The sequence below is a fragment of the Amphiura filiformis genome, chromosome 4 (genome assembly GCF_039555335.1).
Source record: "Amphiura filiformis chromosome 4, Afil_fr2py, whole genome shotgun sequence".
Lineage (NCBI taxonomy): Eukaryota > Metazoa > Echinodermata > Ophiuroidea > Amphilepidida > Amphiuridae > Amphiura > Amphiura filiformis.
Window position 1 is genome coordinate 82,049,543 of NC_092631.1, and position 25,890 is coordinate 82,075,432.

The 25,890-nt window shown below is 33.7% G+C and overlaps 1 protein-coding gene across 1 annotated transcript in view; it reads right to left on the reverse strand.

The window, feature by feature from the left end:
• LOC140151508 (diuretic hormone receptor-like) overlaps positions 1–25,890 on the reverse strand; it is a 470,017-nt gene that overhangs the window by 305,137 nt on the left and 138,990 nt on the right. The window lies entirely within an intron of this gene.

The following is a 25,890-nucleotide window of genomic DNA, read 5'->3' on the forward strand; positions in this document are numbered from 1 at the left end:
TACATCATTTTGTAATTTCAGTGCCGGATTTAAGGAAAGCGGCCTTGCCAGCAAAATAGCCAAGGGGCTTAACAGTAAGGAGTTCTAATCAGTGACATGCCTGGACTTTTTGTCAAGGGGGCAAAGAAAATAAATTCCCTAGTGGGGGCCCATTTTTGCAGTGATATCAGCACGAAAATGTTCCGTTTCAAACTATTTGAAGTAAATGTTGATATACATTGTATTCGTTTTGTGAAAAGTGAAAAGTTTGCATTTTAATACTATTTTATCAAGGTGTATATCGAATATGTACGTATTTAAACAGTTCTAAGAAACAGATTTCTTTTTCTTTTTTTCTTTGACTGATCAGGAAGGCAATACATTGCTTTTATGTTGTCGTCCGTGATGATGATTTTGCCTTTCGATAAATTGTTCATATCAAATAATGTATACGCCCGACTTTTCAATAACATTCAAAATGTGCAACGCTGGCACCTAAGTGAGTTGGCCAAATCATTGGAGAATGGCAAGTCTTCCGTTTGCAGACAACATAGCTGGAAACTTCAACAGATCGAAGATCACTGTTTGGCGTCGAAATTCTGTTTGTTTGAAAAGGAATTTGGAGTAGCTTTTTCAATGTTTTATTTATTTATTTATTTATTTATTTATTTATTTATTTATTTATTTATTTATTTATTTATTTATTTATTTATTTATTTATTTATCTATTTATTTATTTATTTATTTATTCATTTATTTATTTATTTATTTTTCATTTATTTATTTATTTATTTATTTATTTATTTTTTTTTTATTTATTTATTTATGTATTTATTTATTTATTTATTTATTTATTTATTTATTTATTTATTTTTTTATTTATTTTTTATTTATTTATTTATTTATTTATTTATTTATTTATTTATAAGAAGAATAACAAGGAAATCAAACATGAAGGTACCGTGTGGAAAACAGCTGCATTAGTATTGTGATTGTTGGCACGAACACGCAAACCCCAGTACACAAATCCAAACAAATAAACGTACCCCAACTACCCTAAGTACCTCCATACAAAATTACGCATTCCGTCGCGTGTTATAACGCACGAATATAGCACTACAAAAAGAACTAGTGGCAAATGGTGGTCATAGACCACAAACCTAGCTGGGGCATGTTGGTGTTTTGGAGGTATCTGACCCCTGCAAAATGTTCCAAAAATGTTTCCCTGGTCATGAGGTTTGTTGTTACCGAGTTTATACAAGTTACAGATGGCCAGATAATACAATTCTAAGATTTGACCCCAGATGACATTTAACCTGACCCATGCATGATGTTCCTTAATGTTCCCCTTGTCTTGAGGTTTATTGTCACCAAGTTTCAGCCCTGTACTTCTTAACGATTTCCAGAAAATGAAATTCTAAGATTTGACCTCAGATAACCTTTGACCTGCCCCTGCACAATGTTCCAAAATGTTCCCTTTATCATTAAGTTTGTTGTCACTGAGATTGAGCCCCGTACCCCTTCCCTTACAGATATCTAGAAAATGCATTTCGAAAATTTGACCTCTGCATGACCTTTAACCTGACCCCTGCACTATTCCCCTGGTCATGAAATTTGTTGTCACTGAGTTTGAGCCCCATACACCTTACAGATATCCAGAAAATGAAATTATAAGTTTTGACCCCTGTTAACCTTTGCTCTGACCCCTGCAGTGTGTTCCAAAATGTTCCCCTGATCATTAAGTTTGTTGTCACCAAGTTTGAGCCCGTACCCCTTGCAGATGTCCAGGAAATGCATTTCTACAATTTGACCTTTGCATGACCTTTAACCTGACCCCTACAAAATGTTCCACTGGTCATAAGATTTGTTGTCACCGAGTTTGAGCCCCATACCCTTACAGATGTCCAGATAATGCAATTGTAAGATTTTACCCCTTAATGACCTTTTGACCCCAATTCCGTGTACAAGTTTTAGGCACTGGGTAAAGCCGATGCATATGTGCAAGTGACGTCATTGTGCTATGTAATATGTGGCAGAAGAAGCATTTTGAAGGTATTTGGTTATATACCAGAAATGCCCCTTTAAAGCCATGTTATAACATTTTCAAACAAAATAGATTAGCATTTCTTTGCCATAAAATGTTAGCTTTTACTGTCAGATATATCCTCTTTTATTTTTGAGCCGAACAACTACGGCAAAGCAAAGAAAATTACCAGCGCACATGTCGCCAATACGTACCACTCCTTCGGTCGTGTTGTGTTACGACCCTTTGTTGTGTATATCACCGTCCCGCACGCCGTGTACGTACTGTGTGTTATGAACATCGTGCATGCGTTCGACTAATAATTCCATCGTAATAATAAAGCGCCGGTTCCGGCGTTTTATTCAAAATCTCGGATTATGACAAAACTACAGCACCTAGAGTCTTGATTTTTGCAGGGTATATTGGTTTAATAAAGTACAATTGAATCGTGTAAAAAAAGGAATTTTAAAAATTCAGTGAGGGCGTCTTCCTCAGCAAATGTTATAATATGGCTTTAATGACCTTTAATCCCAATTCTGTTTACACTATATGGGCACTGGATATAGGCAATACATATGTGCAAGTTACATAATTATAGGATGTAACATGTAGGAGAAGAAGCATTTTGAAATTACCTAGTTTTTGTTGCCAGAAGAAGAAAGAAAGCAGAATCGGGTAGCATTAGAATAAATAATATCGTTCTACCGTCCTCTCTAAATAGTATTGAAATGTGCCCTTTTCAACATGCCCCTTTACCACAAATACAGACTGCAACTACGCATAAAATAGTAAATGTCAAAAAAAGAAGGAAATATTTTGAAAAAGCATCCAACTGGCAATGCTCAGTTGCAGCAAATATATCAACACCATGGGAAATGTTGCACTTTCATACTGTATTTTGATACCGGTTTACTTGTCATCGGGGGCTGGATATTCCATGAACTATTGTATCCCTGGATCAAGTAATAACAAACGTAACCACCCTTGGTTTGCATTTCGACTTTAACTCGGTCCCTTAATTCACATCATTGTATAATGTAAGACCAAATCCAGCTCATGAGATTTATTTTTGCATAATGTTAAAAAACGACAAATCAATGATTTGAAATCACTTACACTTTTACACAAACGTTGACATGGTGGATCCGGTTTTTATAGTGAGTGTTTAATTAAAGGCCATCTCTTGGTTACTGGACGAACAATTTATCTTTCGTAGAACGACGTGAAATATAGTGAAATATCAAATGATATAAACTGTATGTTTAAAAAGATCATGGGCACATTTTTCAAAATAAGTTTGATAAGTATTATAGGTATGGTTATTTGTTTTAATTGTTTATTTGTGGTTGTTTTTGTAGAGAAAAACCAGGTGTTTTAAAGTTTATTGAGATAGATAAGTTGTATGTTTCTAACCAAAATAGTTATATATTTTTTTTTTTTTTGTGATTGTCTCCAAATATTCGACAATGATGTACTACGGAAGTTGGAAAAGAAGTCAATATATGCATAGATCATAGCTATATAACCCATATTTCCTAATTTACGGCGTTCGGATGTGCCATACACGCAGCAAATCAAGATGTGTGTCATCATTACACAAGAGAGGATTACAATAGCATGCGTATTTGAATTTAGCTCCGAGTGTGGGATTTGAATACGAGAGTAAGATATCAATATCACGCACTTTATCAAACAAGAGAAAAGAAAAACAACAATCATGCGTAGCGTAGAGATTCCAGATCGCTTTGGGCAGATAGACGGTTTGTTACCTACAGATAAGGGACTATCGCTCATGATCCGGTATCATATTTTTATTAGTATTATTACAATTTAATTTATAACATGTAAATCAATAAAATTCAACATATGATTTATGTAAGAACTCATACGACCTATATCCCATTTGAAAATAAACGTTATGGCTCAGGATGTCATTGTTACACCAAGCATCACGACCAAGCATCACGACCAAAGCATCACGACCAAGCATCACTACCTATGCTCCACGATTTCCAGCAATCTATAGAGTAACATTGCAACTAAATCTAGGTTTCTGGGTTTTACTGCTACCAAATTAAGGCAAAACAAAGCATCAGTATACTGCCATTACCAAGTATAATCATACGCTTACTGCTGAAGTTACTGAACACACATCTTATACATAGTGATCTTATTACTGACACCACAGCTGCCAATAAAACAATCACTTCCAAACATAGCTGTCCTATTCAAGAGGAATATGTGACATCTATGTTACAAAAATCAGATTAAATGCACCTCAAACGAAAGACGTAAATAGTCGGTTGACTTTGCAAACTGCCATTATTTTCCGAAGGTGTATGTGAACACTGGTAAAGTAGAATAACTCAATCATCTGTTTTATCACAACAAAATTTATCAGATGTGTATCAGGTTTTAATCAAATTTAAACCTGTATAGCAAGTTTGTCTCATAGTCGGTAGTACTTTTTTATCCATAAACTTGCATATCATTATGTGCTTTTATTGTTTGTTACCACTTGACTCAGCAGTACCCACAGCCGAGGTCAACAATAAGATGTGCAATGTGGACACACAAAAACCTATTGAGATTCATGCACGACTAGTTTACTGGTCTTTGAGCGCTATTTTGTTGTTGTTGTTGTTGTTGTTTTTGTTCTTGGTGTTGTTGTTGTTGTTGTTGTTGTGTTTTTGGTTTGTTTCTTTGTTTGTTGTTGCTGTTTACGGCCAATACCTCCATAACCTTCTCCATACCTCATAGAGGCATTTTACTTACCAAATCACTAGTTTTTAAAAAAAGTTTCAAAATGTAGCATAAACGCACTAAATTTAATTTATAACAATAGAGGGCGCTATCACTTTTAATATATCTTAACCTAATTAGTTTCAGTAGACTTATTACCAAAACGCATGGTAATTTTAATTCAATATAGTAATAATCAAAGTTAAGAGTCCCTTTATATCATCTTATCAGTGAATGCATTACGAACGCTGCTGAATGTTTGAAAACATAATAAAATCTGTATCGATACAATAATAAAAGAACTCCTTTTGAAAGACAAGAATAATGGTTTTCAAGATGGGCCTTTTATATAACACTGTTTGAGTACGTGTATGCGCATAAAGCACACAAACATTGATGAGCTCATATAAATATTTGTAACTTTTGTTTGAATTCGTTCTATATCTTGTCGTGCTCATCGATTATGATAACAATATAACCAAATTGTGTCAAGCGTGGTACAATATACACAAATTAAGTGTTTTTGTGGTGTTATACTGAAATGCGTGATAATAAGCACATCTCCAAAAGCATAATAAAGAGGTTTTTTCTACGTCGTCACACTCATGGACACAACCAACCATCGATTTTGTTTAACCTTTGTCAGGTAACCTCAGGCCAGAATGTAAGAAAACAAATTCTAAAAATTCAGCAGACGTTGGGTGCCATGACAACTTACAGTCCTTTGTTGTTTTTGGTAGTTTAAGGCAAAAATCATTATAAAATAATATGCCATTTTCAACACTGAAAAATAGTCTCTTGGGAAATGTAACGGTACATATTTTTGTCAGATGTGACAGAATTGTCATGGACCAGTGTTGGCAGTTTATTAGCTTGTTGCCATGTTAAAAAAATGACAGTTTCCGTATTCAAGATGGCTGCCACAAAATCGGCTAAATACTACCTGTCAATGTAATTTGAAAGAGATAAATGGCAGTACTCTAGGCTATGGGTGACCGTTTTTATATAATTACCTTGTATCTTCATGTTATATATGCAAAGACATTCAGAAAAAAGTTTAGGTAAGAAACTTAGTCATAAGCGCGATCACACCTACCAAATGTGTAACATTTAAAATCTATTTCAGAGCCTATGATCTGAACTCCTCGAGCAATTTTTGTCATCATAAACAGTGGCGTAGATTACTTTTTGACATTGATGGGGGCGGTAGGGTTAGAAAAAATGCTCGAAGTATAGTCAATCCAGCACCTTTTTGCTACAGAATAAGTTTATGGTACAAATGCGCGGGAAGTGCGCCAAAATTTTTGCCATATTGAAACTAAACTGGTAAATGATGCAAAAGTGGAATAAATCGTGCGGGATTTACGCCTATGATCATAAAGATGCTTCTTTCGAACTATAATGTTGTGTTCATGTCATACAATAGAGTTTTGGCTCAATTTTTTACACAGTTTTCATCCAATACGTTCATTCACTTTCTTAGGAAATCATTACATAACATTGCTCAACAACATATCATCACTCAAACAAGTAAACCCTTACACAACTTAATCGTTGCCTCAGGGACATTGCGTAGAGTCTTAGCCTTTTTGTGATACCCAATTTATTAAAGATCATCTTCAAATTCTCTTTGAAAATTGGAAATTGGAACTATGAAATAAGTCAGTATTGCAGCAGCAGCACCAACAAAAACAACAACACTAAAAAAATTTTGAAAACTCAAATAGCACAGCATTAACTATAGAAATGGGAATTTCCACAAGAGCTCTTTAATCTTTGAGGAGCGAAAATCGTTCGAAATGAGGCTGACATGACAGATTGAAATCAAATAATTTTTTGCCCTTAGCTAAATGGCAGTCTTATTCAAATTACATATAGAAATCTCCCTTGTGATATGACTTCTCAGCAGTAGGTCACGACATTAAAGTAAAGATCGCACCTCGTGGACTACTTTGTCATTACAGCATGTTATACGGAGATTCCAATACTGAGTTAATTACCCAAATCCATGAAAGGTATTTATAGAAGGACCAAAATATCGTCTTGTCCTGTCAAGTTTCATTATAGTAATGTAGTTCTTGTCTACACAGGAGTTAAAATAAAACGTCGGTATTCATGTGTTGTTATTACGTGATCGAGTTGTTGGAAACATGCTTTAAATTTGCATTAAATTTCTATATTTTCATATAAACAGAATCGATTTTGATAACGCACGCTGCCAGAATGTTTATCGGCGAAAATGGTTGCGATTTCAAAGCTCTAATGCAGGAAACACATTAATAAGGCAATTAGATGTTAAGTCCAAAAACGTGACACTGATTTCATAAATTGAATAGAAAGCATAAGCATGTACAATATTTGTTGCCTTGGTTACGTCTCTAATGTTGGAAAACAATATAGACACCTTTTAAGATGTCAACTGATTGTAAAACACCTTAAATCATGTCAAATGGCCGTGTACAAATGATAAATTTCCTTAATTTCCTTCAATGTCATCTGATAGGTATGACAGAAAAACAATCCGACTTAAACCATTGACTGTCTATGCTTAAACCATTGACTGTCTATGCTTAAACCATAGACAGTCTATGCTTAAACCATAGACAGTCTATGCTTAAACCATAGACAGTCTATGCTTAAACCATAGACTGTCTATGCTTAAACCATAAAAAGTGAATACAGTTATGCATAGCTTTCTTTATAGGGGCATTTCGTAATCCAGTTTCGTTCTCCCATTTTCTCCAAAATGTTTAGATTTTTATACCACCGGAAATCTCTGGCTACATAATGTGCAAACAAATTCTTGCAGATTAATTCGCTTGGTAAAAATATCATTGAATTTGTATTTTCATTCTGGTTACCGGAACGGAATTACAACATATTGGCCTATGAAGCCGCCTAATACACATAATGCATAACTCGCAAACGCAAATTCGGAATCTACTGAAATTTTGAGAATAATTTGGGTTTTTCTTTGTACAAATGTCAGATTTCTTTCAAAAACTATGAGTTACCATTTCGAAACCAACATGAAGGTGTATATAATTCTCTCCTAAAGAAAGTCATTGATTGCTGTCTAATTGAAGAGGCCCATGTTCGTACATTTGCACCGATCGATTACCCAGTTTCTAGTGCTGTTCTCATTTAGCTCAATACTTACTTCTTAAATATCGTTTTGAAGTGGTCATTAGTAAGTAACACTCTAATATCTTTAGTAACATCTGTAATGCGTTTTTAAATTTGTTTTGATCAGATTAGAATAACTTATTTGCTTGATGAGTCAATTTTCTCTATTTAGCTATAGTTTGTAAATTCAAAACTTCATTGAATGTAGCTTAAACAATCATGTAAAACATCAATCGTTTTATTAAGTATACATCGAGAGTAGACAATATCTCAAAAATGGCTTCTATTTCGAATTAAGATATAAAAAGAGCGTTTGGTTGTGAAAAGCAAAATGCAGAGCAATGCATTGGACTGAAATGTCAATCTTGATCACCCAATTTTTAAACAGTATGCTTATACGGGTTAATCCTGTACAAAACTGGAATTGAAACGTCTACAATAGCCCCGAACATGATACTAAATTAATACATTATCTACACCTGATTTAAAATTTTTAGTTGTATACTATTTACAGACGTGATTTCAACAGTTTCAAGTTTTATGATACTAATGGCATGTCACATACTTTGATTAGTTTTTTTTGGATGCTTAAATATCTAATACAGGTGTCAAGTTTACCGACACCCATAGGTTATTTAAATAAGTTAGATTTGGATGAAGTACTTGTGTATTGTGGCTAAAAATGGTTAATGTTTCATGCTAGTAATAAGAAGGTTGCCTGTCAGATGCACTGGGTTTTCTTTCAACATGTATGTGTCTGGATGCACTACAATCTGAAAGGTTAATTATTGTATGCATTTTAGGAGATCAAAGTTCGTTTAACAAGTTCAGATTTTATTTCATCGTGACACGATATTTGGTTCTATAATCTTTCTTCATTGTCGTCTTTAGATTGTAAATAACAAGTAAGATCAATATTAGTATTTTAAGGTACATATTTTAATCACTTGAAGTAGGTTTATTACTAGCAGCTAAAAAAGTGAGCAAAATATTTCTTTAATTCATAAAGCAATATGGTTTGGACCTGTAAATGTTGCACCATTATCAGAAATCGATTTTGATGGCCTGATTATTTAGTTAAGAATTGTCTATGTAGTGTGCACAAAGCAATACTCAGGATAAATTGCCAAATAAGATAACTAATTAATGGATACTTTTGTTTTGTGTATTTTGATCCCTCATTCGGCACAATGCGATTTTATTTCCTTAACTTATACCAATAAGGATGTAAAAAGGAGCTGGTTAAAGTTGAAAAAGATGTACGTTTTGTACTTTAAGCTATTACTTTCAGTGGGTTTACTGCTTGTTTTATAAAAAAATTTCTTTCTACGACTACACTGATTTTGCCTTGTTTTTATTCTATATTGAATGCTTTTTCAATTTCTTTGTTAAAAGGCACTAATCATACATTGTATTAAACTTAAATACTAATAAATGATGGATATCGTTGGCATCCTCTGATAAAAAAAGACAGTATCGCAGTAAACACTACTTACACATAATTTCTCAATCACTTGAAGAAGCATACAATAAAGATGTTTTATTCCAAATAATTAGTATGTGTAGCTTTAAAAAAATCATTACACATTGTGAATCATCTTAATAATTGTTGATATGGAATATCTTGGAATATTTTTAACTCAACTTAGTACAAACCATTATGATAAAAATGCAACTACATTAGATTAGCCTGGTCTGACTGGGTGTGTCAAAGCTAGATAAACATCTCAAAAAAGTAGCTACCCCCCTTAAACAATGAACATTTTTCACAAACGGGCAATTGTATTACAAATCTTTAAAATGCTGTGGAAGCAAAATGTATTTCTGCACATTTTGACACCTCATTTGTAGCAATTGACTAAATACTGACGTCACAGCGTACATTTAAATCAATGTAACCCAAGATTTGAAAGTTGCAGTAAATTGTATTGATTGTATTGATTTTGCATTCAGTATAATGGAAGGAAATCTGTGTAATGATATCTGAGTGTTTTTGTATTGTATGTAAGTGCAACTTGCAAATCTGGACCTCACTACATTAAATTAACCCGTGTTTTATTGTTTTTTGATCATATCAAATGAGGTGTAAAAATACGCAGAAATAAAATCTAATTCCAACGCATTTTACATATCTGTAATACAATGGCCCCTTTTTGAATTATGGCCATTATTTAAGGGGGGTTTGTTACTTTTTTGAGATGTTTATATTGGTGAAAATGCTAGATTGTTAGATAATGTTATTAGATGAGATAGTCATTACATTCCTGGAATACTACTTTTTTCTTGATTTCAGTAAGACTTTTGATAGTGTAGATTGTCGCTGAACGTCGGGTAAAACTCATAATGTGCATTATTGCTTTTACTTATTTAGCAAACAGGTAAATCGTTCATAATATGATAATTGTAATTTCGAAAGGGTCACTAAAACTATATAACAGTTCAAAAATATTTTTTTTTATTAGTGAAGTGTGTTTTATAACTTGTATCTTATTTTGGCCAGTCAAACACCCTTTTAACCAATCATTAATCCTATTGTTGAAGAGGATAATAAACTTCTACCTATGTCTATAAAATTCGTAAAAATCGCTAGTCTCTGCTTTGGCTAAATCCTTTTCAGGTGGTGTTACTATAATCAAATTAAGTATTTCTTGGCCACACCGGAACACTGTGAATGCTAGTGGCTCCGCGATAAACAGACGCGAATATAGCGCGCTACAGAAGAAAGTATACACGCGCCTTACAATACGCTTAGTACACTACATGGACGCAACGCGCATGTTCCAGTTTGGCCAAGAAATACTTCATTTGATTATAAACATTGTATTTTGTCTAGGTATGTATAACCAACACTTAACAATAAGAGGACATTCATAAACCTCGTTGACTTGGGGATGATTTAAAATGACCGCCAACTATGACTGGTTGATATTTATTACCAGCAATGTGGAAACAGGGATACATGTAGAACCGAAATAAGGTACCATATTTTTGAAGGAGCAAAGTTCAAAAAAACATAATCCCGCTTCTGGATATCGTTTGAAGTCAAGATGATATACCATTTTAAAGGTTAAGATATTTTCTAAACAAGAAATAAAACAAAATGTACGACTTTACGGCTGATATGCTTACATTGTTATAAAAAAAATAAAAATAAATTGCATTAATTGGCATTTTACTGCATACTCAGCGTGAGCCATCTGTGGTGTTTTGCATTCCTTTAAAAAAACCTTGAGAGTTATCACCACCTTACTTTCTCCTAATTTCTTGCATGCAGATGGTAAAGGTATATATAATTATAATGATACTGTATGAATTGTAATGAGAAATTTAAAAATCAAAGCGTAAGAAACTTATAATATTATGAAATAAATCAAAATGTAGATACATAAGCCTAATATAACACTCATATTCGAAGATGTATTTTAAAAGGAATAAGAAACAAGAATGTTCGCCATAAAGCCTTTAATCATAAAATGCGAACACACGTGTGGTGTTCTTACTACAACCATATGGAAACCAATCTGTACACTAATACAAAGACGAGTAAATATCAATTGCTTGCTGTCTATTTTATGATGCTCTCATTCCGTGTCCGTCTATCTCATTTGCACCAATCTATAACCCATTTCCTTATACTGCCAACTTTCTGCTCAATACTTCGTAAATTCCGCGACATTTGATCTAAAATAGCGTCTAGAAGTGGTCATTGCTTGATAACATTCTATTTTCGGACAATGAAATCTCCAGTGAGCGGTTTTTAACGTATTTTGATCAAATTAAAACAACCTTATTGTCATTTAAGTCAATATTTGAGCTACACTAGGTTGTAATGATGTTTTTGCCGTATGTTTGATTTATTGAAGTGGTTTAAATTTAACATTTAAAGAGGACTTTATACGCAGCTATCGATGTACATGTTGTTTTAGTTTGTGCAAATCGGAACATCATACATATATATTAAGCATGACCGTACTAAAGAGTGCCTCATGTTTAAATATCTAGGTATTTCATCACTGTTGAATTAATTAATTGAATTATCGAAATGATAAGCATTAATGCACTTTTACTGGGGTAAGCGATGCAAAAGAAATATACAGATATAACCGTGGCTTTCTTAGGCTCCTTCATGGTTTAGCAACATATCTATTTGCAGGTGGGTTAGTGCATTTGGACGGTATGTTGGTAAACCAAATTGCAATATTTTACCCATTAGCTAACCATACGGTGACCGGACAATGTCCAAATAATTTTAATTAAAATGGCTGGAAAATGTACACTGAAATTTATGTTAAATGGACGAATTAGCTTAAATTTAATTTACTTTATGTAGATAAATCATAAAATAGTCCCCTTCGCTAAATAAACATAGCATTGCCCACTGATTTACCACAGTTCTGTAAACAGCCGCGAAGTATAAACTTTAAACTATACATTATCTGATCTCCGTATTTCAACTTCAATATTTTTGGGTAGGCCTATTTTTGACTGGGCCCAATTTCTCGACCCAGATCCGTTGGTACTTTGTTTGGTTAGATTTACTTTCCTAAAATCATACATAGATGCAGTCAAAACTCGTATTATGGAAAGCACTTCTTGAACTTTCAAAAATACAAGATGGTAATTTATTTTAAATGAACTCTTTATTTAACCATCAGGTGTATGGAGAGCGCAGATGCTATCTTTAAAAAATGGGATTCTGTTTGGAAAGATGACTTTTGTTTGCCAACATGGTTAATACCGCTACAAAGAGCAAATGTGAAATACGGCAATGGACAGAAATGTCAATCTTGATTGTAGTTGTAAAACAATATGCTTACATGGTAATCTATTTTGTACAACATAATATAAATTGGAGCGTCTGCAATAACCCCGAACACGATACTAGATTAATAGCTTACACCTGATTCGAAAGGCAATGAAGCATCTAAAATAGGTCGAGTTTTATGTTTGCAGACGTGCTTTCAACAATAAGGAGCAGTTGTATTATGATGTTATTGGCACCTAATTCGATAAGCTCAAAATATGTTTCAAGTGTTGAAACATTTAACCCAAGCGTCAATTTACCGACAATCATAAGTTATCTAATAAGGTTGAGTTCGGATGAGGTACTTCTATTTTATTGTATTGCAGATCAACCTGCCTCTGTGGCGTCTTGATTACTTTTAAGTAATAATAAAGAAAGTTCAAGAGTTTAAAAACGCTTGAACTTTTTTTATTTATTTGCTATCTACAACTTGACCCAATCCACATACTTAAAATTTAAAATTTATAAACTACAGATTACCGCTAATATAGCCTTTATACTCGTAAATATGTGAAATAAGTGACGACGACAGAGCATTATTACGTAACTCGTATTATTACCGAAACGATCATAGCTCTTTGGAAGTTGTACAGTAAAGGAAACTCCAGAGCAAGAAAGCACCTGTTGCCATGTGGTGTCTAAATTTGACCGAACTTATTCATAACTATGATTTACAATTAAAGAAAACAAAGGTGACTAAGGAGATTACAAATGTCAAAGCACCCTGCTTTGTTAAGCAACACAAAATGTAATATCTTTACCTTTATTTTATATTTTGTCTTTATGCCCGAACTTGTGAAAAGGATAGATAAAAGCATGATTATTTGGGACTTGGCTACAATGTATCTAAATCAAACTTGACTTTTCTTGTCTTCTGAATGCCTCGACAGTGTACGTCTCAAAGCTAGCCGAAATGATGCGCACCTCCTTTTGGAATTTTTTCACTACGTACTTCAATGCGTTGAAATCAGATCACTATAAAACATGTAACATATTACATGCATCATTGTATGTCCTATGTCCTACGAAAGAGGATGTACCACCCCCTAAGATTTTTCACTGTTTACGCCCAAACGACGTGACCTAAGCTAATCAAAGATCCATCCTTTGCGCTCTTTTTAGTGATAACATTCTTACCCCGGCACCTTACTCGGGGGTAGGACCGGCCATCAAAGATGACAATAGAGGGGCATATGAAAACGTTTCTATACAAAAACGATTCTCTTATAAACCATTATGCGCACAGTTTCCATCTCGATACACATGAGCACACATTTTCGTCCAAGAGCTTCAAAGCAGAAAACAACAAGCAGTGAATGTCTCCACCGCAGTCTTTGATTACATTACACGGTTGAGTGCATAGCAATGTAAGAGCTGTGGAGCTTCTTGCTGAAAAATGGGCCTCTTTGATTGGTTTCTGTCGAAACCTCAAGTATTCCCTTCATCCAATCAGAATTTTTTTTATATCACACGAAAGCTATCACTTCTCCATAAAAACACTTTTCGTCACTAGCCCAGCAAACACAAAAACGTTTTAAAAACGTTTTAAACAAGTCATATATTGGCTTTTGGTTTAGGTAAAAACGTTTTAATAACATTAAAATGTCGGGTTATATAAAGGTCATGATAACGTTTTAAAACGTTTTGTATGAAAACACACCACAACAATATTTTTAAATGTTTTCAAAAAATGTTATTGTAAACTATTTTTGCAAACATTTTTGCCAAATATTGTGTCAATACTTAGATAACATTATGTTAAAATATTTGAACCCAGCAAACACAGAAATGTTCTTAAAATTTTTTTTCTTCAAAACCTTTTAATAACATTTAAATGTCGGGTTATATAAAGGTCATGAAAGCGTTTTTAAAACGTTATTGAAAATATTGTGGGCAAACATTTTTCGCAAAATATGTTTTCAACCCAAAAATAACATTCTGTTTAGAATGTTTTGTATCAAGTTTTCAAGAATGTTTTTGGAATGTTATTAAAACGTTTTTATACCCTTTATATAAACCGAAATTTAAACGTTTTCTGTAAAACATTTTTGTTTGCTGAGTAGATTATCAAAAATGTTTTTTAAGGTTATGCAAACGTTTTATACTCTTAATATACCCTTTATATAACCCGACATTTTAACGTTTCCTGACAACCTTTTATAATCTTTTGCGAATGATGGCGAAAACGTTATGTGTTTGCTGGGAGGTCAACAGATAACGCAATTCAATATTATTGCAAGGCGAATGTGGAAAATCTGTTGAAAACTACCTATCCATGCACATTTTTGGACCAAAATGTAGGTTTTAAAATTTAAAACCTCAAGTGTTCCTTAAAATAGTTTTCAATTTTTATGTCATTAAATAAAAAAAAGCATACTTATTTTGTCTTTATACTGGCGTCACTAGAATGAGCAATGGTCAATTCTCTTTAAATTGCCAATCTTGTGCAAAAAGTTACTATTTTCGCCTGTTTTGTCATACGGTTGTAAATTCATTTAACTGTGAATTTGTAAAAAGAGCGCTTACAAATTGATATGGGATTGGTGAGGCTCACCATTGGTTTCTACAGTAAAATCATTGATTTTCATTTCGCTCTTGTAAAATGATTCCAATTTTGCCTATACTTTCATACATAGCCAGAATTTCATTAATTTGCATGAACGCCTTCACATTATGACATCATAGCGAATATGACTTTTATAATTGAAAATTAAAGGGTTACAACTCCAACCACCCCCCCTTCGTAGCCCGTGTTACAAAATATGACTCGGTAATTCTAGAGTTATGAACACGCATACGAATAGAATTGTTATAGGCAAATCTCAGCAGCCCCTTACCTGCCACCTTCAGCTGATCAAATTACCCGGCTTGGGCTTGAAGCTCAGAATCTCAGGAATGGGAGAGTCGAGCAACAATTTATCTTCGATATACACCAGTCAGATTAATGTAGATTCCTTTGTAGTGTTCATAATATTCAATATCAAATTACCCTCGAAATGCGCTAGTTTGTTCATTTTCTATTGAAAATTGCAAAACATTTCACAATCAAACTGCAGAGTACATTTCAGGCGGCATAGGAAGCGCAACACGTGACGTACGAGGCTGATACTTTGTCGAACCCCGACGGTTTTAGAGTAAGATAATTTTGCGTTGACACCTCATAACAAATTTAGAATTGTTTGTGAAGATTTCATGATTATGTGTTAATCCAATGGCGACCTCAAAATTGGCGATATCGCTTCCATCACCGCCTGATTTGATTTGTTGTTTTGAATAAATGCGTATTCTATAACAATTAATATCACTATTTAAGTGAGATGATGTACTAACCAACATGTCCTTACATGTCAGTTATCAATCATTCAATCAAATCATTATTACATTCACAATACAACAACAACAGCAACAATAAATTACACATTTGAATGAGCAGATACTCTAAGGTCCAAAAGGCCTGACACAAACATCGCCTTATTAACATATAATTATGGGCCTGACTCGCAAAATTTACCTAAAACAGTTATATATTACATACAAACATCAAACATACACATCCACCACCCCACCCACCCTAACCCATACATACAAACATAAAAAGTAGGCAGAAAAATCCAATGGTTAAAGAACATAAAAGTGTAAGGCAAATTCAGATCTCATAACATAATCACACACAAAAACTGTCATATCATTTGAATATAAACTGGCCTCAAAAAGAAACTTATAATTTTTGAAAAGGTCATAATTATCTTAAAACCGGTCCATGAACATGAATCGGAACTACACACATGATTACATCAATACTCTGCTCTTTTGATAGGAAACAGGGGTAGGGTAAAAAGTGGCAGTAAGTTGTAAGTAATCTTTAAGACTACGCGATCTGTTGTTGGTCGAAGCAGCCAAAAAATCGATTTTAATTATCTAAATCAATATATTTTTGAAAAATAACACTTTCATGTTTTGCAAAAGTTCATTCTACAAATCATATACTTTGAAAACTTGCTTGATTTATTGTTGTGAATAAGTTATGTACGTTTTACAAAATAACTACAGGACCTAAACGATTATATCTGTGATATTTGAATTCTTCTACACACTCGCTATGCAATTTTTGCCAAAGCTCACTACCATTCGCAACAGATTAAAATAGTTGCTAACCTTAAACCATTATAAAGTGTTACCTCTAAATCCGCAATGTTTCAATTAATGTAATAAAATGCTGTGATCGATAGTGTCAAAGACTTTTTACAAGTCTAGCATAATTCCAACAGTTGTTTTATTGATTTCAACCATTAAAATTCGTAAATTCAGTATGAAGAGTTTACTATTGGTATAAATTATTATTATTACCTGAATTCTTCCGGTGTTAAATAATTGTATTTTTTTGTTCATTTTGTTCATTTCTCATATAATTAATATCATCATTTTTTAGCATTTTCAAATATAATTGGATTAAACAGGATCTGGACTGCTGCCCTCCCGCAAAACGTAGTTGCTACGACGCATCATCGGTACCGGAAGTGGTTAAATACATGATCTAGAAAGTATGCACAATCGTGCACGGTTGTGTAGTTAGAGAGTACTCAACTGCTGAACAAGAGCATACTCGCGTAATAATGTAGTATTACCTCCCTTCACCTATTCCCTCTCCTCCTCCTCTCCCCAGTGTCTCCTTCTATCCCTCGCAGCTCTCCCTATACTCTCAACTCCCATACACACTACTTCATTCCACTTTTGAGCTCTCCACTCCCCTAAATAACAAATTCTGCGATCTCACGATTAGGCTATATTTATAACAAATTGAAATGAAAACCGAAACTGCTTTCTACAAGTGTTAAGCTTCTAGCAAAGGGAACAAACAAGGGTATCGGTAATAACGTCAGTCAAGAGCTTAGGCAAGAGCATCGTGACAAAAACCAAAACCAATCTTAAAACTCATAACATAAAACGACCGACTGTCACACTCATATTACTATATTTAATCGATTAAAGCCCATATAACAACATAACATAACAGAAAACTTTTGGTGCGCTGTTCCTTATGACAAGCTCCGAGCGCTTACAAAGTAACAATAAAAACATTTTAAGGTACAAAAAGCAAAAGCTTTAAATAAATAATATTATAGAGTAGAAACCTTAAAATTACATAATACAAGTCATAAAATATACAGATCAACAAAGTAAAACACATCATGGGAAAATATAGGTCTTAATTGAATTTTTAAAACTCGCGATAGAAGAGGATTGTCTTATTGTGATGGGAAGTTTATTCCATTCCCGTGAAGCACATAAAGTAAATTACAGTAATCCAAACGGGACAAAACAAGTGAGCGAGCTGCATGATTACAAGTATCTTCATAATATTACAGAAAAGGGATAAATACAGCAATAACCTTTATGTTAAAGAACGTGACACCAATTGGCGTATTTGAATATGTGACATACGCCTGTAAAACGATCGTTACATCATTCATGTTAATCAAAACAGCATGAATGTGGGTTAATAAAGCCTAATGCATAAATCATTGTGAATAATCTAGAAGGGTTAAGAAGATGCTATATTCCCCCCTCCGTATGACGATTAAGAAAATTTCATAAAAGGAAATAACATAAGTAGTAATTGATTATATTTCAAATCCTCTGAGTTGCTTAAAGTGTTAAAGTTCGATACTTTAAAGACGATTTAAATATTAATGACTTCTCATTGATGACACATGCATGAACCAGAACGTAACGATAGTTTTATTTTATACTTTAAATTATTTTGACCTTCCATTTTTTGTTCAGTACCATTAGTTTCGCATCAATGGAATATTTTATTATAGTTTGTAATTACAGTCAAGAGTCCCTTTATATAACGCTAGTCAATTGTTAATGGATATCTCAGAATGTAATTATTCAGGACACTTTAAAAGTGTCATCTATTATTCATGAATAAAATCTATATCGAAAACATCAGGGAAGAGGCTGCTTTTTAAATGCGAAAATAAAACTTTCGTTATTTTCTGGACTTATGAATGATTGGTGAAACCAGTTTAAAATATAGGACACTTGCTGGTATCCGTCTTTTATAGGACACCCTTATATAGACTACCCCGTAGTCCACTTGCTCATTCTGCATATACTCTGGATATTGTATTTAAGCTTAAAACTCTGAATTAATTAATGTGTGCACAATTGATAGATTTTCACATCTGATCTTTTCAGTCACCCTACACCCTCTGTTTGTTAGCTCCCCAAGTGGACTACTGACTTTGGATTGCGGTCAGAGATGCTTAACACGGCTGTCTATGAGCTTCTATGGATGAGATTGTCGGAAATCTGGCCTACTAAAATTGGCCATGATATAATGCATCTTTAAATGGATCTGGCTTGTGATTGGTCGCCCAGATCTCGTTGTGGTTTAAATCCTCCGGGTACCTATCATTACCATTAATAACTACATGGTACACAAGTATGCCGCCATTGTGTTATGTAATTGCATGAACGCGCCAATAAGAAATGATAAGTGCATGAGCGCGTATTGTATTTGCTTGCGGTTAAATTTGATTGATAAACAAGTATGATTGACAGTGTGAGTGTTAGGGACTTTGCCCGCTCAAAATCCCGTTTAAAATTAAAAGTCCATAGTCTAACCCTTATGTGACAGTGCGAACGTGTATGAACATCAATCAAATTTGAACCTTCTTTACTTTTCCAATAGCATTTATGAGCTACAATATCAGAGGATTTATAATTTGAACTTTGGTGATTCATTTATACAAGTTTCTTGTATCTCTTGTTATGCTCAGAGTTTAAAACTAAAAATATAACCAAACCGTGTCAAGTGTGGCCCAATTTGTGAGTCAAATTAAGTGATTATCTTATTCGGTAACATCTTTATTAATAATTTTAGTGTATTTTGGTGTTTTTTTTACTTGACACACGTGCCAATAATAACGTCTTCGAAACCGTGATTCCACTTTCAAGCAATTGTTTGCATACAGTATTGTCGTATATGAATCGGTCCAAATTTTAATTCAATAATTATTAAAAACAAATGCTCGTTTTATTAAACTTTATTAAGCACATAATTATATACAATTTCTCAGAATACCATTTTTAAACCTGATTCTGCGTGTAATGTTTTGATACACACACTCCACAGGTAAAATCGTTATCAAATAATGCATATCTGCGTAGGGCTCCATGAGGAAGAAATCAACAACAAGCGAAAGAAACGCCACTTCTTTAACTGAGCTGAACATTTTTGAACACGTGTTCGCTCTAAATTTCTTATACTGCCAATATTTGTCAGTTTAAGATGTTTTGTAGAAAATTTGGTATCAAATTGAAGCTAACACGATTCTACACACAACATTATCAATTAAATTGACGTAACAAGATCAGGGTGAGGTTTAGGATAGGTTACATAAATGTGTTTATTTGGATAACGCTCTCATTCCGTGTCCGTCTCATCACATTTGCACCCGGGGGGGGGGGGGGCACTCCCATTGTGGCATGTACACCATCCACGATAATAAAAACGCGTAAAAAGGGTAGTTTTTCATGGGTAGGAACGATACGCCCGTATCGTGTTTAGGGTGTCAAAAACATGAAAAATTGGAAAAAAGGGTAGTAAAATTGCAATTTCTAATATACGAAAATCAAATTGAGGGTATGGAATTTGATGCAAGGGATAAAATCCATGCTTAGGGTGTGAAAACAGGTGTGTTTACCTGTTTAGGGTACCGTTTTAGCCAAGGGTTAAATCCTTCTTTAGGGTGCTTTTCAAAAGTTGATTATCGCGGATGGTGTACAGGCCACAATGGGCGTGACCCCCCGGGGCATTTGCACCGATCTATAAATCACATCCTCATGCTGTCCACTTTTAGCTCAATACGTCGTGAATTCCGCGATATCTGATCTAAAATAGCATATAAACGTAAACATTGGAAGAGAGCAGTATATTTTCAGACAAATAAATCTCTTGTCAGTCGTTTTTGATCCGATTAAAACAACATTATTGTTTAATTAGTCAGTGTTTGAGCTGCGCTGTGTTGCTATAATGTTTTGATTGATTGAAGTAGCGTCCAAGTAACATTTGAAGAGGTCCTTATACACAACAAAACTATCGATGCTAATTCGGTCATGCTTTGAAAACGTGTTATGTTTGCAAATCAGAACACCATACAGGTATAAATTAAGCATGACCTTATTAAAAACATCTCTCATGTTTTAAATATCTAGGTCCTACATCGACCGTTATTTAATTGAATTATCCAAAATGATAAGCATTAATGCACTTCTTACTGTCGTAAGCGATGGAAAAGTAGTGAAGAAAATAACCGTAAATGATTTCCTTTACGATGCAGCAACATATTTTTATCGCGACATTATGTTGGCTTACCAAGTTGCTACTCAATATGTTACTCAGTATCCACTTTGATACAAGATGTCCAAAGAAAATTAGCTTTGCTTTTATCAGTAAATTCTTTAATAGAATTTATTTTATATACAAATGCCCACAGAAGCTATCAACAATTATATTAATCCAAATCGCCATCTTCAATTTTTGTCTTCTTTGGGTTTTAGTGTTCCTTGTTGGCGGGTGTCCAAATTAAGGGCAGTTTCCATTACTAACTTACGGAGGATGTGGATAAATCCTATAATGTTCTATTACAATACAGTAAGCAAAAAAATTAAGGTACCAGTTATGTTTAACCCCTGTATATCCTAAACAAAGACAGATATGTCATAATTGGTACCGGCTGTCAATAGCTGCATCTTTTAGCTCGAATTTAAGACCTCGTTCGTTGAAATTGTTCAAGAAATAAAGACACGACGATCCAAAACCCCAAGGAAGGTACCAGTTTAAAAGTTGCAGTTTCTTCCATTGCATGCGCTATTGATTTGTACACAAACCGTTCGCGAACAAGGGAACTAGCGCCCTGCTTCCATTGATAAGCACGTTAAAACTAGCGTCATGCTTTCATTGATTAGAACTTTTGATTTCGTCTCTTCAGTAGGTTTTAGATCACCGTCTCTTTAATTCTCAACCAACAAATAAGGTCGTGAATCAGAGCTAAAGATTTCAGGTGTTAGCTGCTTGTTTTAATTTTGACATATTTGTCTTTATTTAGGAGATACAGGGGTGAACACAACTGGTACCTTAATTTTTTGGCTTACTGTAGTACAAATATGAAACTTCTCGAAAAAAAGTAGAGAAGAGGTAGATTAGTGCTTACAATGTGCATTTTAACCTCCAATGTCTATCTGTCTATCTGAAGAGTCAATGAAACAATACTGTGCATGATTGACCAATTTATATGTTACAAAATAATAGGATTTGAAATTTACCTACATACTTTCGGTCATCAACTCTCAGATGAGTATTAAATGGTATCAAATTCTGTATTTATGTATAAATAACTAAAACCGTTTCCTAAGCCAATAAGCCCAATCGGCATTGGAAGTTTGCAATGCATTGTGGGACAGTTTTTGCAGTTTTAGGACACTTTGTCCTTTGACCTATCGGGAAAATTGCTGTAATTATTAATAATTTATTTATTATTGTCATAATGTTATCATTAAAAATATTTAAATAATTAATTCATTTAATAATAATGTTTTTTAAGTTTGTTTTTATTCTAGTAACACATTTTAAATTATATTTTGTACGCACAAAACCCGAATTTTTCTGAATTTTCCAGATAGGTCAAAGGGCAAAGTGTCCTAAAAAAACCGGAAGTTACAATAGCGATTTGGCTTATAATCATCCTTATTTCAGTATTATAAGAAATGCAATACCTGTTCTTTTCTCATTGGTCAGTAACATGAAAACACAGTGGATGAGTGGGTGTATTTTAAGCTTCATGTTGTAAATGGTGCAACATAGAGTATTGGATTATGTGGTAAAGAGATTCAGTTTCATAATCGCGTTGTTTTCATTACAGTTTGAAACTGTCATTGTGCCTAATTTGATGCAAATGAATAAATCATTTCTACTGAGTAACACAACATATAACATAAGAAACCAACCGATTCTTTGCAGTATTAACATAAAACGAATACATCAATATCTGATCCGCGTATTTCAGAGAGTTTTTGACCTATATCTGTTGGTGGTTAAAAAGCACTTCCAAAAAAATGCACAAATTGAAACTGGTAGTTTTAGATTTTTTCTCTATTAGGCTTTTACAAAATACAATTAAATCGTTAACTTGGTGATAGAGCCAACTACATGATTGCATTTGACCAACTGCATGATTATCTAAATAGTAAGAATCTCGAAAATGGCATATAATCTCGCTATAGAAAAAATCTTAACAGAAACTGGTCTGTTTCGTGTCCAGAATGATGTGTTGCGTACGATCAATGATAAGAAAGAAGTTGTTCTTGTACTACTTGATCTGTCGTCAGCTTTCGACACCATGATCAGCCATTTTTCCTGATTGTACCAATATATTTCCTTGATGTTCCCTTGCATTCCTTTTTGATTAGGCCAAAAAAAAAATATGTTGTGTTGCCCTCCGCGGCCGGGTCAAAATCGCGAAAATCTGGGCCTGGTTTTTTTTTTTTTTTTTTTCAAAAAAAAAAATTCAAAAAAAAAAAAAATTCAATCTTTTTTTTTTTTTAAATAATTTTTTTAACAAATGATTTTTTTAATCATACATGTACCCCAAGCCTATTCCCAGATCCATAACGTTCACTAAAAAGATTGTGCCCCAAGCCAGCACTTTAATTGGATAGTAGGACTGACTCATTGAATCCCAACAACATGGATGTTTAGGCCCTTCACAATTGATTTTGAGTTTCCTATTTCCACCCGCATCAAAAATTGAAAATTGCAAAATATTTAATTATTTGATTTTTCTCTGTCATTTTCTCTGTTAAATGACATTTTTGTTACATTAATTTGCTACTTTCTTACTTAAATCATGAATCCTGAACAAACAAATAACACATATTATTAATTATCAATGTATAAAATCAACCATAATTGCAATATGATCTGCAGTGCCAAAATGTACCATGCAGGATGTTCATGTTGATATTGGGCTGTGACCACTTGTTTCAAAATGAAGAAAATAAGTAAGTAATAAATAACTAATAATTAAGTTACCTCATGCCTATTTTAAAATCTTTAAATAGTAAACTAAGAATTAATTGTGAAGGGCCTTAATATTAATATTTACTTCAATAAAATATTCAACATTGGGTAGAAAATACAGCCAATATTAAGCATATGCCTCTCTTCACTCATGTTACTGTGAAATAGTAGGTATCAAATGGTTGAGTTGCTAAAAAAAAAAAAAAAAAAATCCGGCCGGGTGTACTACCAGATTTTAGGCTTGGGAGGGCAACACAACAATTTTTTTTTTTTTTTTTTGGCCTTAAGGGGTATCCTCTTTGTGGATTATCACTACTGCTTATTACAGCATCAGGAACAACAAGGACAAAAATCATGATTTTCTTTGTCATTCCCGGAGAGGACTTGTGATATAATGGCAATTATTATCTGACGTAGCTGATTATTGGCTTTGAAAAGAAAGAATCGAACATAAAGGAGGCATAGATGTGACCAATAATGCTGAAAGTTAAGGTGGTACTTCAATGAAATATCAGTGATTCAAGACAAGTGGTTTATTATACATTCTAGCGGTACCTCTTTTCTTATCATAAATAACATACCGCTTGTCTTGAATCACTGGAATTCCAGTGTAGTAACTGGATTTCTTGCCCCTTTAATATACATACCCTTTCTTACCAGTGTGTTATTATTTTTTGAGAAAAATGCAAAAATAGTCACAAATTTATCAAGGGGTGTAGTACCACCTTAAGTAACCCAATTACCACTAATTCAGAATATTTCACAACCTTATGTAATCACTCATCTTGTAATCCTTTATGAGGAAGTTTCAGGAATTATCAGGAGTGGTGCATGTGTATTCAGCATTAGTGTTTTTCAGATAATACAAAATCAGGAACCATCAGGAATAACAATGAATAAAAGTGAACTACCAAGACCTCCCAGGCAAAGTAAGGAATATAATTGATACAATTGGGAATATGGCTGTGTTAGTGTCATTTAAAATACGTGTATGGTCTTAAAATTAGAGCATGGAATCACATCTATCAGATTGTTATCAATCTATTACTGTCGGCATAAATGCAGCCTTTTTAATATGGTGTCCACAAGGCTCCATTATTGGACAAAGGGAGTATCAACATGATAAATGGCATGATTGGTACAGAACCGAGAAGCATGTATCGCTAATGTGAGATTTTGGCTGATATCAACAAGTTTATGTGCTGGGGTTATTCTTTAATTCTTATTTTTCTTCGGTTTGCTTGTTTTTTCTCTCTTTTTTTATGATCCTCTCTCCATGCTAGATTGACCACCTACTATTATTAATTGTGAACTATAAGGCATACAAAATTATGAGCGTGCCACTGCTGAACGCCTTGTTGTTCATGCTTTCATATCTTGTAGTCTAGATAAGTTGTAACAGCCTGCTATATATGGTCTACCAAAGAGTGACATTTGCAAGCTGTAACGGATTCAGGATGCAGCAGCTGCCCAGATGTTTGAAAGTTGCAATTCACCCTGCGTGTCCTCCACTGTAGGAAACTTGCTCCTGTACATGATGACCTTCATTCACGGACTCTTGCATTGAGCTACATTGGTCTTCAGCAAATTCCACTAGCGGGTATAGATCATTGTCGATTTCTAGAGTTAAGTTTACGTCAAAAGTTCAATAATTCAAGCTGCGCTTGAAAATCCTTACTTTTATTTAATGTTATATTGTTTTTATACACAATTGTTTGCTTTGTGGTTGTTATAACTCATGCTAGTGTCTTTGCGAATCGCTACAAGGTTGTTATCAGCGTAGAGCAATTATTAAATCCATTTGTATTATATAACAAGCCATTTTTAAAAGTATTGAAGTAGGCAAATCTTAAGTAAACATGGTAAGCAAAGCTCCGATTTTCATTTGGTGTCTGAACTTGACCGAATTCATTCATAATGCCCACCAAACCTGTCAATAATATTAAAAGCAAAAAAGTTAAGTACGTGATAGTATACATCAACTTGTATGTCATAGTGTTCCTCATTTTCTTTGTGGGCTGACAATCTATACAATATTCTGACTTCGCTTACAAAATGGTTGATAAATCGGGCAATTACCCTCAAAGTACTTTCTCTTCAGTTTAAATGTCAATATTAATCAATCAT